Here is a 13,256-nt window from a genome sequence, read left to right as displayed (position 1 = left end):
CTCCAGAAACATCAAATCAATTTTAAAACAAACGACCAGCCAGTGCTGAATGTGCTCACTCTTCCTGGTTCTCATACAAACTGATGCATTTTGAGCAATTTAAAGTCTGTTGATTGATTTCTTAATGCCTGCTAAAAGACCACTGCAGCCATCTAACAGAGAGGACATAAAAGCATGAATGACCATTTGAGTCTTGGTAAAACTCAGTATTGATCGTGTCCTGGCAATATTCCTCAGATGATAGTAGCAGCGCTGGACAACCTTGTTTATGTGTTTTTCTGAAAAGTGAAGCTCATATCAAATAGCACACGCAGCTTCCTGACAATTGATTTAACATTAACTGACAGCAGACCAAGGGAGGGCTGGATGATAGGATGGAGTTTATTGTAACTAATGACATGTGGTCGAAAGGAGAAACATCTCCCCCCCAGTTTTTCCACCCAGCTGCAGATAAATTTCTTTGTTTAATCTGAGTTTATTTTAGAAAAATCAGCAAACATTTTTTTAATATAAAACTATTTATAAAATGGGTTTTGTTAGCGTGTCCGCTCTTTGCTTGTGACATGAGCTTTTGACTCACTAAAAGCCTGTTTAGTTGTGGGAAAGTGTTTGGTTTGAATTATAGCATGCTGCTACACATTAACCCTGCATGGTGGAAAAAAAACAAAGCTTTCCAGCATGTTTAAATAGAGCATCTGGCCCATTCCAGTATCGCCTTATTCCCAATGTTGCTAACTAATATTAATAAAACTGCAGTTTTTCAAGAAAAATGCACTCTATGCAATGTAAAGAACTGCAACAATGTGTCCTTTACTAAAGATAAACAGCTAATTGTTTGATGTTTTATACATTATAAATAATTCAGATTGTGCTATTGAAATCTAAGTGGGTCATTTATTAAGGATTTTCTGGTGGTTTGTATCATTTTTGTGATGCGATCATGGTGCATACTCATCAGCTCAGTATTATTAAAGTCCTTAAGGGGCCTTCAACATTTTAAACAAAGATCTTTTTATTTAAAAGCTGGTCAAACCAGACTGCCGTGATCATTAAGATAATCTATCTCGTACACGCTTGGAGCTCGCTGCCTTCTTGAATCTATTGACCGTGGAAGGGGCCGGGAATTTTGTTGGTTTCCATCACCGCTCTGCTCCAACCCATTACAACAGATTCAGGTCAAGGAACATGACAAATGATTGGCTGTGTTTTGGTGACCCTCCAGGCCAATCAGCGCAGCACATGTGGATGAAATTGCAGGGCAGATAATGTTGCTGGCAGACTAATCATTAATTACTGCCCTTCTATCAATATCTAATTATACTGGCTGTCTGGCTGTGCAGTAAGGAAGATGAACCTCATACTGGAAGTCTGTATTGGCAATATAGCCAGCAATCTGTGATGCTGTCTGTCTGAAAGCAGCTGTTACCCAGCCAGGTCATCACTGCCCAGAGCTCTGCCGGATTTCATTTTAGCTGTTTAATCACAGACTATTTTACTCTTGGGATGCCAAGTGAATGCAATTAATTTCCATTAACCACCTTGCAGGACAGATAAAAAAAGCAGCGGTGATGGATTGAGAAATGGCGCTTTAAAACACGCCCTTTCACTCACAGCTCGTGTGTGTGTGTGTGTGTTGGTTCCTGTTCATTTTCACCTTATATTTGTAACAGCATGACAAGTTTGAACTGGGAAAAAAGATTTTCACACGGATGCTATCCCACCATACGCTGCAAAAGATAGCAGCCAGAGTTTAATAAAAACAAGATGCTCTTTTAATATACTGCTTAGAAGATCATCCAAGTCAGAAAATAAAGCAAAAATTCCTGCTGAAAGACATAGACTAGATTTTTATGAATATTTAGGTCACAGTTCCCTTTAGAGGAAGCCTAAGAATATCTTTTGACTAGTAAGTAACCAAACTGTGTTTATGTTGGGGATTTAACCACAAAAATGCACAAAAAACTATATAAACCAATTTTTTTTGGTTGCCAGTGGACACAAGATGCATAGGTAACCCTCTTTTATATATTTCTAGATATTTTCCACACCGCCATATCAATCACTGATATTCTCTGCTTCAGCTGCCCTGAAGTTGAGAATTTTTTCAGCTCAGTACTTCTCTCTTCATATCACCGTTATTTGCCTGACATCACTTCATGGAGCTGCGTTTCACTGAGATTTCATGGTCTCTTGTAGCTATATCGCTGAGAGTCTCTTTCAAACAGCAACCTCTGGAACTAAAAAAGCCACCGTGGACGTGCCACATGCCACTGATAGTTTGCTCCTTCATAACAGCTGTGACAGCTGCTTTATTATTGTTCATTTTCATCCATTTGGACACTTGTAAGGTTAGGGGCTTGGAGACTTTAATTGGTGGGTGTGCCCGCACAGGCAGCTGTAGCTGATTGATAGCTGTCTGCTAAGTCTCACCTCCACCAACTGGAGTCATTAAACTGGAACCCTCCAACCATGTTTGTGGTTTTGGTGCATTTTGGAGACTTTTTAACAGAAGAACCTGAAGAATAATATGATGTGGTGAGTGGTGTAGACTTTTGTTTTCAGAAGTTCTAGTTTTTTATTAGTAGTTAGTCTAATAGGCAATCAGGCGACACGACTTTAATCAAAATGCTGACATTGAGGACTCAAACCAAAACCAAAGAGTAATATTACAGGGGCTATATCCATGTTTACAGTCTGTTGACTTTCTAAACCTAACCAGATACTGCAAGCAAAATATCTAAGTTCAAAACAGCTTAGAAACAGAACATGCTGACAAACGTCTGAGTTGCTCCACAGCCGCCGATCCACCATCCAAAGGCAGACTTTGACCCTCTTTATCTCTCCTCGTACAATACTGCAGCTGCACAGACAACAAAGGACACCTTGTGCATATCTCTGCAATGCCAGCAGCATCGCACAGAACTGTATTTCACACCCTAGATGACACTGCGCTGGATTGTTTTTCACAGAGAAGCCTAATAAATCTATCTCCAAAAGTTGATTCTGTTCATCTGGACGTAGCGTTTTCAGTGGGAGAAACGTTTCGTCACTCATCCAAGTTTTTCAGTCTCAGCTGACTCCAGGTTTTGGAATTTGGAAAATTTGCATAATTATGATGAAGGTGACCTCCCAGGCCATTGTTCCTTCAGTGGGCTGGTTTCAGTCATTATGCAAATGTACTGTTTATAAGATCAGCTGCAGTCAGCTGAGACTGAAAAAGTCACTTGGATGAGTGACGAAACGTTTCTCCCACTGAAAACGTCCAGATGAACAGAATCAACTTTTGGAGATTTACTTACCTGGATGATTGAGAATGCATCAAGACCTAATAAATCTAGATCCCTAGACTTTTTAAACTATATACAGTGTTGGGAAGGTTACTCTTAAAATGTATTCCACTACAGATTACAGAATACATGCCCCAAAATGTATTCTGTAACGTTACTCAATGAGAGTAACGTATTCTGAATACTTTGGATTACTTAATATATTATCATGCTGTTTACAACTACATGAATGTACTATTGCTGTGATTTATTACTGTTACTGAAGGTCTACGGCTCCGAACCGTAGTAAAGGGACCTCTGACTAATACGGTGGGTTCTGTGTCAGGCTCGTAGCCGAAAACTAGCTTTTCTTTGTTGTCTGGGTCAACTTTGCTTGCGAGAGGCGTTGAAAGGCTGCTCCAACGGAACTTATTGTTTCGGAGGAAAACACGAACACAGCGTACAGTCGAGTCTTAATAGCTTACTTACAACTGGGCTCCTCAGGCACTCTTCTTGGCTGCAGTGGTTATTATTATATTTACATGCTTCCAGCTCCCGTTTCTGCTCGATGACAGCTCGTAATTTTCCACTGCCTTTTTCTCCCCCCTAGCGCTCACAGACACATAACGGGCATGGCAGTCCATTCTCCTTGCAGCACGGACTACACTGCCCATGATGCTACATTCTTTAGTGCTATACCTGTAGCATTCTGCCTATTAGCTTAGCACAACAACAACAACAACAACAAAAAGGCCTGGAAACACGCAGAGAGAGAGTGTCATCCTGTAACCATGGCAACCGTAACCGTGCCACCTGGAACAACAGAACGCAGCTGTCAAACAAAACCCAAACAGTACTGACCCGCCACAAGATGAAACAGGAAAATACCGCAGTGTAATCAATTTATTTCAACAAAGTAACTGTATTCTAAATACCACCTTTTTAAACGGTAACTGTAACAGAATACAGTTACTCATATTTTGTATTTTAAATACGTAACGGCGGTACATGTATTCCGTTACTCCCCAACACTGGCTGCACGTATAATATTGTTAAATAACAAAGTGAAAATGTTCCTATAGATTTTTTGAGGGGGTGAAATTTAGGATGCGAAAGGTATCGATTTAAGATCTGGAAGTTTGGAAAGAAAATGAAACCCCCCTCTCACAAATGGTGCCATAAAGTCTTGAGGAGTTATAGCAGTGATAAACCTTAGCTATTTATTTTTATCAAAATAGATGTTTATGTGGTGTATAATTTCTCAGAAATACAGTTCTTTGTATATTACATCAATGAAAACCGCTGAGAAGAAAGGTGCTGCCAGATGAAAGTTTGGACCTGCAACAAAAACACCATTAAGGTTTTAATCAGCGTGCAGTGGGCAGAGACACAGTGCATTAACTGAGCTACGTAGCACAGAGCAGGCCAGTTATTTTGGCAGTTAGATCATTGTTTCATTAATGTGTTTTCCTCAAGAGGACAGTGCAGCTGTCCTTGAGTAAAGCACTTAAATGCTATTGCTTCAATAAGCACTCGGCTACTGAGCATTCAAACAAGGGAAAAGACTACAGATGGACGGCCCTGCTGTTGTGCTATACACGAGAGTCGGGTTAAAGAACGAGAGCAGGATTTAATAATGTGCAATATATTTAAATCCAGATTTTATGAGTGAGCAAACGTGGTTAAACCTCATCATTTCCACCAGAGATTGTCTGAATAAAATAAGCTTGAATAAATAAAAACATGCAGGGTGCCGCTCAGTTAACTGTTAGTACAAACAAACACCAGATTCTCACAATATGGTGTTATGGTATAGAGTCAAATTAAACTAGCCGGCGAAACTATGTTAATCTTATCAATTCAATTCAATTCAATTTTATTTATATAGCGCCAAATCACAACAAATGTCGCCTCAAGGCGCTTCATAGATACAGAGAAAAGCCCAACAATCATATGACCCCCTATGAGCAGCACTTTGGCGACAGTGGGAAGGAAAAACTCCCTTTTAACAGGAAGAAACCTCCGGCAGAACCAGGCTCAGGGAGGGGCGGCCATCTGCTGCGACCGGTTGGGGTGAGAGAAGGAAGACAGGATAAAAGACATGCTGTGGAAGAGAGACAGAGATTAATAACAGATACGATTCACTACAGAGAGGTCTGTTAATACATAGTGAGTGAGAAAGGTGACTGGAAAGGAAAAACTCAATGCATCATGGGAATCCCCCGGCAGCCTACATCTATTGCAGCATAACTAAGGGAGGATTCAGGGTCACCTGGTCCAGCCCTAACTATATGCTTTAGCAAAAAGGAAAGTTTTAAGCCTAATCTTAAAAGTAGAGATAGTGTCTGTCTCCCGAATCCAAACTGGAAGCTGGTTCCACAGAAGAGGGGCCTGAAAACTGAAGGCTCTCCCTCCCATTCTACTTTTAAATACTCTAGGAACAACAAGTAGGCCTGCAGAGCGAGAGCGAAGTGCTCTAATAGGGTGATATGGTACTACAAGGTCATTAAGATAAGATGGGGCCTGATTATTTAAGACCTTGTATGTGAGGAGCAGGATTTTGAATTCAATTCTGGATTTAACAGGAAGCCAATGAAGGGAAGCCAAAACAGGAGAAATATGCTCTCTCTTTCTAGTCCCTGTCAGGACTCTTGCTGCAGCATTTTGGATTAACTGAAGGCTTTTCAGTGAGTTTTTTGGACATCCTGATAATAATGAATTGCAGTAGTCCAGCCTGGAAGTAATAAATGCATGAACTAGTTTTTCAGCGTCACTCTGAGACAGGATATTTCTAATTTTAGAGATGTTGCGCAAATGGAAGAACGCAGTCTTACATATTTGTTTAATATGTGCGTTGAAGGACATATCTTGGTCAAAAATGACTCCAAGGTTCCTCACAGTGTTACTGGAGGCCAAGGTAATGCCATCCAGAGTAAGAATCTGGTTAGATACCATATTTCTAAGCTTTTCAGCGCCGAGTACAATGACCTCAGTTTTATCTGAGTTAAGAAGCAGATAAAAGAATATGGTCTTCACAACTGACATGCTGACAACAGGTTGGACAATACAGCAGTAGTAGGGTCAGCCTAAGACAATGCAAAGTTTCTCATTTTCTGTTGGTTTTTATTATTATTATTATTAATGCATTTAATCTAAATATGTTTTAAAAAGCATGACTAGGGCCTCTATAGATAATTTTTCCCTTTATGACGACTGTACAACAGTCATTTTTTATATATTTCACCTCTTTAAATGTTTTGAACAACAGCAGACTAAGTTGACACTAGTGCCTTCGTTAAGTGAATAATTTTATGGGCTTGATTTCCTTTGACGCATTTTTAGTTCAGCTATCTGACTTAAAGATTAGTGAATTTCTTTTGATATATTTATTTAAAAAATATACTAGACAGCCAAGATGCCAAACCCAAGGCTTAAAAAGGCGACAAATTACTGAATGCGCCAAGGTGGCTGTGTCTATCCTTTATATCAGTGACCTTGCATCGGGGGAAACGAGGCAATCGATGCTTACCCTTTAAAATCTGTGGACCTGCAATTTTAGGTGGTTGTGCTTTTATATGAATGTATGATCGTGTTGGTTTTTGATCACCATTTTTATGGATATGTCAGGGCAGGAACTCGGAGCTTCTACGATTATGCAGAATTCGTGTTGGCAAAGCCTAAAAAGATGCATCATCCTCAGCACTAATATAAATTATGATGCAGTTTTGGTGGCATCACAGATGACTCGTTACACGACCAATTCAACAACCATATTTGGGCATCTTGCATCTAAAACAGCACTCTTGTCCTCTGAAGCTTCTCCTGTTGCCTGTTGGTAAATTACTGCCATCTTGTGGCTGCAGTTGGATCTTGTCTCTGGAAGCAGGTTTAACTCTGCTGTTCTATTTGGATCTTCAGTTTTGAATTTGTTAACAAAGTCTGGATTTGCACAAGCTGAGAGGCCAGCACCTTTTCCTGGTTCGTTGGACATGTGCAGTGCAGGTAAACCTCTCATACATGAGACTGACAGAAGACCAGCATACAATACAAGCTGCTTTTGGCTCTGCATTCATTCAACTTCTTCAGCTCTTTAGCATTGAAATCTAGAGAGGAGGACATTTCCACAGTTTTCAGTTTAATAAAATAAAAAATCTTCCACATCATTTGTCTGCTAATTCAAGTTAGTTGAACTATATTTATTTATTTATACAGCGCCAAATCATAACAACAATCATCTCAAGGTGCATTACTGTATATTGTAAGGCAAAGACCAGACCCTACAATAATGCAGAGAAAACCCCAACAACTTCTGCCAAAAAGTGTGTGAGTAGAGAAAGCCAGCAGCACCATGTGAATCAGATCTAGTTGTCACATTTTTGCCTTCCTTTCCTGCAGATTTTAAAAGTATGAAAGCTGCAGGCAGCTGCAGGTCAGCTATCTTCAGTAAGCCAATGAGCACAGATTCTTTCACGAACAACTTGTGAGTGATAATCAGCGTTGCTGGCTGTCAGCAGGAGTTACTTCAAAATGATTAACGAGACCAGAACAGGTTGTGGAAATTCTTATTTTTTTAAGAAAAAAAAAGCAATTCTTTTAATGTATTTCTTTGTTCAGACACTCCTTATTATGCTTTCACACCAAATTATTCTCTCTCCTGTGTTCACTGGTCTTTAGATCTTTCAGGGAGGCTCAGCCAGAGGAAAACTAATTTAATATCTTGTGTGCAAGAGATGTCTGCCATCTTTTTCTTTGCACAGACAAATTCATGCAGTGCTCTTGCAGAAACACGCTGACCTGTGCAAACCATTTAACGGTCCAAATAGTATGATTTAACTCAGAAACAGAATAGAGAACAACACAACACTGTAAGATGTTTACAAGAAAATGTAACACATATAAAAGTCTATGTTCAAAGCGATGTAATCTGACAAACTGCACTGTAAACTTTTACATAAAATAAAATGACGTTTGTTATTAAATGTTTACCATTTGTGTCCCCATAGGCAGACTGTGACATAGCTGTTTTGACATCATTTTGAACCCTCATTGTTAGTATTTTGGCTGCTACACCATACTTGGGGGTGGCGGGTGGGTGGGGTGGGGGTTGAGCCAATAAGCCAATAAGGTGCTTAGTTATGAGATATGTCTTTCTGTCTTGGTTAGCTGCACGCAGTGTTGGGAAGGTTACTTTTAAAATGTATTCCATTACAGATTACAGAATACATGCCCCAAAATGTATTCTGTAACGTATTCCGTTACGTTACTCAATGAGAGTAACGTATTCTGAATACTTTGGATTACTTAATATATTATCATGCTGTTTACAACTACATGAATGTACTATTGCTGTGATTTATTACTGTTACTGAAGGTCCGCGGCTCCGAACCGTAGTAAAGGGACCTCTGGCTAATACGACGGGTTCATGTCGGGCTCGTAGCCGAAAACTAGCTTTACTTTGTTGTCTGGGTCACTTTGCTAGCGAGAGACAGAGAGAGGCGTTGAAAGGCTGCTCCAACGGAACTTATTGTTTTTGGAGGAAAACACGAACACGGTGTACAGTCGAGTCTTAATAGCTTACTTACAACTGGGCTCGTCAGGCTCTCTTCTTGGCTGCAGTGGTTATTATTATATTTACATGCTTCCAGCTCCCGTTTTTGCTCAATGACAGCTCGTACTTTTCCTTTTTCTCCCTCCCTCGCTCACAGACACATAACGGGTATGGCAGTCCATTCTCCCTGCAGCACGGACTACACTGCCTATGATGCTACATTCTTTAGAGCTATACCTGTAGCATTCTGCCTATTAGCTTAGCACAACAACAACAGGCGCTCTCTCACCCAGGAAACACGCAGAGAGAGAGAGCGTCACCCTGTAACCATGGCAACCGTAACGCTGCCACCTGGAACAACAGAACGTAGCTGTCAAACAAAACCCAAACAGTCCTGACCCACGACAATATGAAACAGGGAAGTACCGCCGTGTAATCCATTTATTTCAACAAAGTAACTGTATTCTAAATACCACCTTTTTAAACGGTAACTGTAACGGAATACAGTTACTCATATTTTGTATTTTAAATACGTAACTGCGGTACATGTATTCCGTTACTCCCCAACACTGGCTGCACGTATAATGTATGGATGTAACACAAAGACATATATAACTGCTGATTTACATACTAGTAAAATAATAGAATTTTATTTACTAAAACTGAAGCATTTAGCATCTCACAATGAACCATAATATGTGTCAGATGATTTGATCTGTCAGTCACAGTAGTCATATCCCTTTAAGCCTTAACAGTATCTAAATAGCTGAGTTATTTAAAAATATAAACAAAGATGCTTTTAAATGCTGTAAAGTCATCAAGTTTCAAGTAGGTCTTCGTTAACTTTTAACAATTGCAGATTTTTTTTTATTTATTTATTAAACCACTTTGTGGCTGTAAACAAGTTATGAAGACAAAGCTAGCATATTATCAATTTTTAAATGAATAATGTTGTTATAAAGCAATTTCTCATTTGCACATCCAGCAGTTGTTGTGTAGCGATAGTGTAAATACCAGCATTCTAACACATATTGATCTCACCAATATTTGCTGTTTTAGAGATCTAAAGAACAGGACCTGTGTTAATGAGGTCAGAGGGGTGACGGTGGAAGAACCTACAGGTTTACGAATCAGGTGACCCGACCATGCTTTCAGTCTTATTTGTCTTCTTTGTGTTTTGCTTTTTCTTTTTAGTCATTTTGTTTTGCTTGTACTTTCTCTGGCTGGGTTATGTTCCTGCTACAAAATGCCACCTTACAGCAGTAACCCTACCAGCTGAAAAATGACAAGTTGGGAGATACGCAGCTATATGATGTGTAGTGCGTCACACATCGCTGCCAAAGGACACCTTGTGTGTCGGTGGGACACTCCACCAACTTTGAAGATAAAAATGCATAATTTTACAGCTAAGGGAGGAGGACAGGCTGAATATTGACTCTTCTTTTAGCTCTGTTTCTGCAGAACATCTGATGCTATAGCTGCTAAAAGCCCCATTACCTTCACCATGGAGTTGCTTTTGCTGTCTTTCTGCTATTTGGTGCTGAGCTGGCAGCGTAGACGTGATTTATCATTTCATTTATCTTTTTTTTTTTGCTGAAAGGAGCTACTTTTCTTAGTGCAGTGACCAGTACAGTAAACTCACAGTATAGTGGGTTAAATCTTGCAATAAAGTTGAATAAATCCTGGACGCAACTCAAAAATGTTCAAATTCTCATAATAATTAATCAGTGCATGGATTTACTCATATGATGTTGCTGTTATTATAAAACATATTTTAAAAGCAAATAAACTATGGTTAAGGTTAAGGTTAGAGGAAGATGATGATTACAACTAAAACGATAAGAAGTCAAATGCTAATTTGATGTCTGTGACAAGACAGCAGCTATTCGGCTGAAGGTTGAAGTAACTACGTAAAGGGCACACCACTTCCTGTGTTGGCCAATATGGAAATGATTCCCAGGACACTTGGGCTGAAAATGTCAGAAAGGGAAAAACGCCCAAGGTGGCAGCAGTTTAATGTGGAAGTTTTGACCAATCAGCAGTAAGAAGCCAGAAGTTTCCAGCTTGTTGGAACATTTTCGCCCTCCAAAGCTCTCCTCTTACATGTGATTCCAAAACATTTGAATTTGTGTGCTTTTGAAATGTAGCTTTAAATGGCGTGGCTCAAGAGTTGGGAGTTCGCCTTGTAATCGGAAGGTTGCCGGTTCGAGCCCCGGCTCGGACAGTCTCGGTCGTTGTGTCCTTGGTCAAGACACTTCACCTACCGCCTACTGGTGTTGGCCAGAAGGGCCAATGGCACGATATGGCAGCCTCGCTTCTGTCAGTCTGCCCCAGGGCAGCTGTTGCTGTCTGTAGCTGCCTCCACCAGTGTATAACTGGGTGTGTAAAGCGCTTTGGGGTCCCTAGGGGGGGACTAGTAAAAGCGCTATACAAATACAGGCCATTTAATCCCCCAAACATCTGATGCAAAATCATTGCACAACTAAATGTTCAACAGATGTTTCAAAAAAAAAAAAAAAATCCCAAAATACCACTGGTAAATTTATTATAGCGCTTGGTTCATTTGACTTCTATAATGTGGAAGGGCAGCATTATTTAATGTATGTTTGCTGATATAGAGACAGGGTATCTATGAATTTAATTCTACTAAAATTTCTCCACTTTCTTAGTTGCCAGTAATCAATGCTTCTGATTTTTTTTTTTTGTCCGAGTATCAAAATGGCAAAATGTGAAGGAGGGAAATTGAGAGCTGTAGCTGCAGGCGACTGAGCAGAGGATTAAGGTTCATTGTATTCCACTCGCTGTATAGAGAAAAATGTGAGAAATGAGAATCAGCAGAGCGGCGTTTCCTCGTCTGCAGGATTATCTCAGCCGGCCGTGTTGTATGAGGCACTCAGACGTGGTGTTCCTCGTTCTTCCTGCAGACACTTGACCTTAGGGGAAAAGACACACTTGACACCTCAAAATCCATGTCTTTGTCAGTCACACTACCAATCTGAAAGGAATTAAAGCAGCTCCGTATATATGACACATCTCTGTCTCATGAATTCTGGCTCCAGTGAGGATTGCCGGTTTGTGAGCAAATCACTGTAATTAGTGTCTGTGGGATGTAAATATAATAAGTCTTTTCTCAGCAGAGCAAGCAATGCCTCACTCAATTGAAGGTACAGTTTACCTTAAATAAATGCAGCCATCATAACTAGATTTTTTAATTTTTTTTAATATTTGCTGCCGTGATTATGTGTTATAATAACATTTTATTCCAAAAGGAGCAGAAAAACAATTTGAAATAAATTAAAACTTCTATCCGTGTTGGACCAAGTTATACTAGTCACGTTTATCAGGGCAGAGATAATCACTGCATGAATTCAAGTTCACTGCATGTTGTTTTCACAAATCAGACTTGCGTTCTACATTCTTGTACCGCACAATATTTATGAGCCTTGCATTTGCATCATTGCGTAAAAGTCTCATGTAAATAAGAATATCATCTGTGTTAATAATCACTCTTAGGCTTCACTTGCCAGTGGAAAGAAATTACCTCAGCAGTAAGATCAGTCCTCAAGATAACATTTTAATGTTTATACAATGCAATTTTATTCTTAAATAAACTGTAAAAGCAGACGGGCTTGCTCACATGTATTGTTAAGAAAAACACTCAAAGCATGCGATGTGTAAGTACAAAATTTCCAGCATGATTCTGCAGCCAAAATCAGCATCTGTGCCTTTGCTTTCAGCAGTCACGATGTCAGACTGAACTCCAACCAGCATTAGCCTGCAGTCATTTCCGATGTTCAGATTTTCCTCTTGCAAGATAAGAGAGGAATGAGACGAGGCAATTTTATTTCCAAAGCGTGTTTCCTACACAGAGGTAGGTTCAAGGTACAGAGAAAAGAAAACAGAAAAGCTAAATCTGTATGAAAAATTAATTAAAATTGTCAGGAATGCAAAATGTTACCTTCAAACCTTCTAAGTTAGTTAAAGGCATTTGAGAGATGTCTGGCTATAAAGGTGGACTTAAACTCCAGTGCATAGTAAAAACACATGTTTCAGAATAAATTTCATACATCTGTGTTATATTTTGTAATATATAATTTCTCATTTAAATTACAGTAAGCAGCATGTAGCTGTTATTTCCCAGTTTAGTTTCTGTAATCTACAAAATCTGTCAAACTGTAAATAGTAAAATCTATTTTCCCCATCAGCTGTACAGAATAGGACGTTTCTGTTTTTGTTTTATTGCCATATGTGTTCTGTTTGCCAATCAGAGAACAGCTATTTATTTTTCTTTGACCATTTATTCCATTTAGTGTCTTGGAGGAAGCTGGAGCAGTTTTCACCAGGCGTGAGGAGGGTACACCCTGGAGAGGTCTCAGTCTGTGTGGCACACACCGGTTACCAGATTGTCTTGTTACTTTCTGCTATCGAACAGTCAAGCGAT

The 13,256-nt window shown here is 39.6% G+C and overlaps 1 long non-coding RNA gene across 1 annotated transcript; it reads left to right on the top strand.

The window, feature by feature from the left end:
* Positions 1–512: 512 nt before the first annotated feature.
* On the top strand, positions 513–13,246 carry LOC146509027 (uncharacterized). The gene is made up of 3 exons (XR_014876970.1): positions 513–2,535; positions 12,553–12,686; positions 13,126–13,246. It is a non-coding gene; the product is annotated as an uncharacterized LOC146509027 (long non-coding RNA).
* Positions 13,247–13,256: the final 10 nt, after the last annotated feature.

This window comes from Neolamprologus multifasciatus, chromosome 11 (genome assembly GCF_963576455.1).
Source record: "Neolamprologus multifasciatus chromosome 11, fNeoMul1.2, whole genome shotgun sequence".
NCBI lineage: Eukaryota > Metazoa > Chordata > Actinopteri > Cichliformes > Cichlidae > Neolamprologus > Neolamprologus multifasciatus.
Note: the sequence above shows the minus strand (reverse complement) of the source record. Positions and strands in the feature narration are given on the sequence as shown.